The 7,204-nt window shown below is 37.3% G+C and overlaps 1 non-coding gene across 1 annotated transcript; it reads left to right on the forward strand.

The window, feature by feature from the left end:
- The first annotated feature begins 244 nt into the window (after positions 1–244).
- On the forward strand, positions 245–351 carry LOC113904523. Its single transcript, XR_003514543.1, has one exon. It is a non-coding gene; the product is annotated as a U6 spliceosomal RNA (small nuclear RNA).
- Positions 352–7,204: the final 6,853 nt, after the last annotated feature.

Here is a 7,204-nt window from a genome sequence, read left to right on the forward strand (position 1 = left end):
ACAGCAACAAAAATTTTAATACACCCTCACTCATTCCACGGTGTTCTGAAAACAGGCTGACATGAGTTTTAATCTTGGCTCTTACTAACTGTGTAAACTTATGCAAGTTATTTAGACTCTCTGCAAATCCTATCCTGTGAAATAAGGTTAAGAAAATGAAAAAGGAGGAAGTAAAATCATCTTTTGTCACGTGACTGTGTACATAAAAAATTCAAAAGAACCTATAACTATTAAAGTAAACGTAGTGCTCGCTTCAGCAGCACATATACTAAAATTGGAACGATACAGAGAAGATTAGCATGGCCCCTGCACAAGGATGAAACGCAAATTCATGAAGCGTTACATATTTTTAGGTGGATGAAACTGGAGCCTATTATACAGAGTGAAGTAAGCCAGAAAGAAAAACACCAATACAGTATACTAACGCATATATATGGAATTTAGAAAGATGGAAACAATAACCCTGTATACAAGATAGCAAAAGAGACACTGATGCATAGAACAGTCTTTTGGACTCTGTGGGAGAGGGAGAGGGTGGGATGATTTGGGAGAATGGCATTGAAATATGTATAATATCATATATGAAACGAGTCGCCAGTCCAGGTTCGATGCACGATACTGGATGCTTGGGGCTGGTGCACTGGGATGACCCAGAGGGATGGTATGGGGAGGGAGGAGGGAGGAGGGTTCAGGATGGGGAACACGTGTATACCTGTGGCAGATTCATTTTGATATATGGCAAAACCTATACAATATTGTAAAGTTAAATAAAATAAAATTAAAAAAAATAAAGTAAATGTAAAATCACAGGATACAAGGTCATTAGTCAAATATTATAAATTATATTTCTATATATTAGGAAGAAACAATTAGAAAATGAAATTTTTCAAAATATCATTTACAAAACATAAAAAGCATCAAATACTTCGGAAAATATTTAACCAAAGATAACCAAGATCTCTACACTGAAAACTAAAAACAATGCTGACAGAAATTTACAAAGGCCTAGATAGAAGGAGAGATGTGTAGACTTGATATTGTTAAGATGTCAACTCTCCCCAAATTGATCTTTAGATTCATTACAATTCCAATCAAGATTCTGGCACATCTTTTTAGCAAAAATTGAGATGCTAATTCTAAAATTTATATGGAGATATATATATATTATCTGGAACAGCCAAGATGAACTCAAAAACAGGTTGGATAATTTACACTACTGATTTCAATAATCACTGGAGAGCTACAATAATGAAGACAGTGAGAGACTTTATTTTCTTGGGCTCCAAAATCACTGCAAATGGTGACTGCAGGCATGAAATTAAAAGATGCTCCTTGGAAGAAAAGTCCTAGACAGCATATTGAAAAGCAGAGACACTATGTTGCCAACAAAGGTCTGTCTAGTCAAAACTATGGTTTTTCCAGTGGTCATGTATGGATGTGAGAGTTGGACTATAAAGAAAGCTGAGAGATGAAGAATTGATGCTTTTGAACTATGGTGTTGGAGAAGACTCTTGAGAGTTCCTTGGACTGCAAGGAGATCCAACCAGTCCATCCTAAAGGAGATCAGTCCTGGGTGTTCATTGGAAGGACTGATGTTGAAGCTGGAACTCCAATACTTTGGCTACCTGATGCGAACAACTGACTGATTTGAAAAGACCCTAATGCTGGGAAAGATTGAAGGCAGGAGAAGGGGACAGAAGAGGATGAGTGGATGGGATCACCGACTCAATGGACGTAAGTTTGAGTAAACTCCAGGAGTTGATGACGGACAGGGAAGCCTGGCGTGCTGCAGTCCATGGGTTCGCAAAGAGTCGGACATGATTGAGCAACTAAACTGAATATTGGTTTAAGAATAGACAAACAGATCAATGGAACAGAATAGAGAATCCAGAAATAGACCCCCAAATTTACAGTCAATTGATTTTTTACAAAGTTGTCAAATTCAACAAAGAAAAAGTCTTGTCAGTAAATAAGACTGGAACAACTAGATAGCAGTGTGGATAAAATGAATACTGAAGCTCCTCCTCATGTCGTGATACACAAGAATGAATTAAGACTGATCATAAACTTAGATGTAAAAGCTCAAACAACCTGCTAGGGAAAAAAACATGGGTTAACAAGTATCTTTAAAACTTTGGGGTAGACAAAGATTTTTTTTTTACAGAACTTCAACGACACTAATCAGAAAAGAAAAATAAATGATAAATTGGACTTTATTAAAATGATAAACTTTTCATCAAAAAATACCACAGAGGAAGTGCATAAGTAGTACATGGATGGGGAGAATATATCTGCAGCACACAAATCTGGCAAAGTACCTGCACCCAGAATAAGCAAAAAACACCTCTAAATTAATTTTTTTTTAAAAATCCAATTACAAGATGGAAAAAAGACTTATAAAGGCACTTTACAAAAGTATGTGAATGGTTGATAAACATAAGAAAAGGTACTCCAAATCATTAGTCATCAGGGAACTAAGGCAAATTAAAACCATGGGAGATAGGACTTACCCTCTAGAATAGCTAAAATTATAAAAGCTGACAGTCCCTGGTATTGGCAAGAATATGGAGCAATTGGAAGTCATTTATTGCTGGCAGGACTATGCAAACACTTTGGAAAACAGCGTGGCACTTCCTCTTATACTAACTATATGACCCAGCAGTTCTACTCCTAAGTATTTACCTAAGAAAATATTGATCTGAATCATGATTACATTTTGACAATGGTTTGTCAAACTTCACTGAGTAGTACACTTTGGATTTATGTATTTTGCTATCAGTAAATTATACCAGAACAGATTACTATTGACATTTTTTAATGCAATAAAAGAGAAGTTCCTCAATATAATTAATTGTATATACAAAAAGTCTATAACAAATGTCATACTCAATGGTGAAACATTTAGAGCTTCTCCTAGAGACTGGGACAGAGAATTGGAAATAGAATGCCCAGGATTATCATTTGTATTCAGTATTGTACAGGAGATTCTAGTCAATGTGGTAAGGAAAGAAAAATGATGTAATTATCACTAAAGGAAGAAATAAAAGTTCCCCAGGTGGCTCAATAGTAAAGAACCCACCCGCCAGGAGACACAAGAGACATCGCTTCTGCTGCTGGGTTGGGAAAATCTCCTGAAGAAGGAAATGGCAACCCACTCCAGTATTCTTGCCTGGAAAACCCCATGGCCAGAGGAGCCTGGTAGGCTACAGTCCAGGGGGTCACAAAGAGTTAGACACAACTGAGCACACACAAGGAAGAAATAAAACTGTCATTGTTTGCAGATGGCATGAATGTTTATGTAGAAAATCCAAAAGAATCAATGAACTGCTAGAATTAAGTTTTAGAAGATCTCTGGAACAGAAGGTAAATATACAAAATACAATTGCTTTAAAAAAAATATTTTAGAGCAGTTTTATGTTCACAGTAAAATTGATTGGCAGGTCTAGAGATTTCCCATAAACTCCCCTCCCCCACACATACACTGCTTCCCAATTATGAACATCCCCCACCGGAGTGGTATGTTCGTTACAACACAATTGCATTTTTATATATTTTAGAAACAGAAAATGAAAACTTGAAATGTAAACTGAAAAGCTGTTTTGCAGTATCCATTAAAGCTGAGTATTTCTGCTTTATGACCCAGTAATTCCACTCCTATTTCCAGTAGAATTCAGTGACAGATGAACGAATAAACTACAGTATTTTTTGCACAATGGAATACTACATGAAAGTGAAAATGAGTGAATGATAAAAAAGAAAATAATACAGTACAATATGAGAATCACAGCACACTTGTGGACTCTAAGAACTGGTCAGCTGTTGATCTCATCTCACTTAACACAAAAGTTCATGTGGGTAGGTTGAAAGGGAGTCTTAGAACAGGATGTAGGTTCTAGATCATAATCTAAACCCATAAACAGTGTTACTTAAACACTTGGTTATTTGGTTGGTTGGTTGATTGGTGACATCTTTTTATTTGGCAACCCACTTTAGTATTCTTGCCTGAAAAATCCTGTGGACAGAGGAGCCTGGTAGGCTGCAGTCCACAAGCTCGCAAAGAGTCAGACAAGACTGAGTGACTAAGCATGTAAGGATATAACCTAAAAATTGCCATTTTAACCTTTTTTAAGTGTACAATTCAGTGGCATTAAGTACATGCACACTGTTTTCAACCACTACCCATCTCCAGAACGTTCTCATGGAAATACTCTGGACATGGTATTAAGGACTCAGTTTCCAACTCAAGGAATTTCTAAGATCCCATGTATCAGGGAGCTAAAGCACACTCAGAGAGAAAAAAGCTTCCTTCAGTTAAGACACAAGATTTTTATAAAATCCTGGGTGTGAAGGGGAATGTCTGTGTTCATTGTTAGCTAGGACAGAAAAATACCTTCATCAAAAAGAATGCATCTGAATAACGACTCTTCTTCCTTAGAACCGTCTTCTTGCTTCTTTTGAAACAGGCTTCTGTAAACGTGGACCCCTTGACAAATAGTGCTACTCACCACAGAGCTCTCATTCTAGCAATATTTCTTGGGCTTTAAAATATAACACTCTGTTTTTATTCAAAACATTTACAGAGTCAATCGTTATATTTTAATTAGTCTATTATTTATGCATGTCAGTTTTTTACATCCTTGATGAAATGCCTATGCTTTTGGTTTATTTGTTTTCATTTTTTTAGCTTTTATCCAAGATGATTATGAAGTTTCAGGCACGCAACTACCTGAAAGATTGCCCCATCCTCAAACTCTAATTTCCTAGATCTTCACTGAGCAGTAGGCATGTGGATATTTGTTGTTCTTTATAGCTGTCACACCTGTTAGAAATATTATTTTGTGTGTATTCAGTATTTAATAAAATCAACTTTTAAACATTCCTTCTGTGTTATATATTTTACTTAAGCATATTCTTTTGTTACAAAACGAGAAAAGCTAATACTTAGATCTCGTATTTCTTTTGGACTAAATTTTAAAATAAACTACTAATACTGTGTACTTTCTAATACACTCAATCCCTGGCTTACATATGGCCAGGGCCAACCAAGCACCGAGACTGGCAAGATTTTTACTTGACTGAAGTTCCCTTCTCTTTTCACCTCTCCCTAGAGTTTTTCCCACGCATGTTTCCTCTTCTCCCTCTCTATTTTAAGCCTCACATGCAGCTTTTACTTTCTCCTCGTTAACAGTGGCTTCATCCACAACACCACCACTTCCTTGAATCTGAACTCTATGCCTCTCGAGAGTTTAGTTGTTTGTTTCAACCTCTACTGCCCTCCTAAGATAAAATACCAAGCACGGGTGAGTTTGAATACTCTTCTGTGGTGTAACCACTAACTCCAAGACTCACCATTCTAATGTAGACATTCTTAACAGAGTGCCTTTCCAAATACAGCAGATTAAGTTCTAGTTTTCCACAGAAACACATACGATGGTTATGTTCTATTACTACAACTGTGCTATTTTCGATGTCATAGGTTTTAGCAGGGCAGCTCTGAGAATCTAAACCCCTTGCAAAACCTTGTTTCCATAGAAAAATATGTTCTGCCTCATAACCAATCAATGAACAAGTAAACTTTTGAAATAAATCCATGAGGATTCCCTGTACTTTTCATCTGAGACTTCAAAGCCTTTCACAAAAACATCATTTTTTTAACAAAACAAAACACACCATTTTGCCATAGCTAATGGTTATTAAAGGGCTTGTTATGTTCACAACTAGGAAGTGTATATTAACAATCTTTGGACATGGAGTGCCAGAGATAATGCACAAATTATTACCAGGGGTATTGGATATGCTTCTTTCCATTTATTAATTCACTACACATTTATTGAGTTCCTGTTCTGTGCAAAGCATCATTCTCGGTACTGGAGACCAAGTAACAAATAAGACAGGCAACAGCCCTATCTTAATGGAATTTACAAATCAAGTGGCTCATGCTTGGCACTTGGTGAGTATTTGTTGAATGAATGATTTAATGTGCCTAAAGAAAACCATTCACATAGAATAAATATTTATGTTTTATAAAAATTAAGTGAAATCATTGAACAGAGGCGCAGCAGAATGCAGAATATAAATTAGACAGGGGAACGTGCTCCAGTGGGGCTTCCCAGTGCTTCAGTAAAGAATCTGCTTACAGTGCAGGAGATACAGGAGACATGGGTTCGCTCCCTGGGCCAGGAAGATCCCCTGGAGTAGGGAATGGCAGCCCACTCCAGTATTCTTGCCTGGAGAATTCCATGGACAGAGGGAGCCTGGCGGACTACAGTCCATGGGGTCACAAAGAGTCAGACACAACTGAAGCGGTGTAGCTCACAGGCATCCTGTGTACAGCTGAAAGCATACGAACTCCCTAGAAGAGGATCCAAAACCCTTGGGTGATGTTCACTCTTCTTGATATTCTTATAACTTTATGATGTAAAGGTAACAATGTTTAAATTTTATGATTTAAAGTGAATACACACTAGGGGCTACAGTACTGACACTCGCATACCTAAAGCCTGTGCTCTGAAACTGAAGAAGCCACTGCGATGAGAAGCCCACACACCACAACGAAGAGTGACCCCTGATCACCACAACCAGAGAAAGTCCATGTGCAGCAGCAGACACCCGCCACAGCCAAAAAACAAAATGAACGAGTAAATAAATATAAATCTTAAAATAAAGGTAATGCATTTTATGTCATACGATAAGGGGATGGGGAAGAAAACAAAAGTAGACAGACAGGCAGATACACACATACATACAGACACAAACCTACTCATACACACAAGCATGTTCACAGCAAAAGAAAAGCAAGAGATACTTATAACAGTTACATCCTCATTTCTGTAACTGGTTACATGGTCATAGCTGGTATTGATAACTGTATTCTTCCACTACCCATTACATATTCCTTTCATCCTCACCAAGCAACTTGACTGGTTGTGGTTCTTTTCTCTCTCTCTCTTTTTTAAACTGAGATCGAGTTGATATACAATATTATGTTGCAGGTATACGATCTGTCTGTGTATAGTAATACACAATTTTTCAAGGTTACATTCCATCCCTGGCCATTATGAAACATTGGCTATATTCCCAGTGCTCTACAGTATATTCTTGTAGCTTGTTTATTTTATACATAGTAGTTGGTACATCTTCATCGCCTTCCCTATCTTGCCCCTCCCCACTTTCCTCTCCCCACTGGTAACCGCTAGTTTGTTCT

The sequence above is a fragment of the Bos indicus x Bos taurus genome, chromosome 14 (genome assembly GCF_003369695.1).
Source record: "Bos indicus x Bos taurus breed Angus x Brahman F1 hybrid chromosome 14, Bos_hybrid_MaternalHap_v2.0, whole genome shotgun sequence".
Lineage (NCBI taxonomy): Eukaryota > Metazoa > Chordata > Mammalia > Artiodactyla > Bovidae > Bos > Bos indicus x Bos taurus.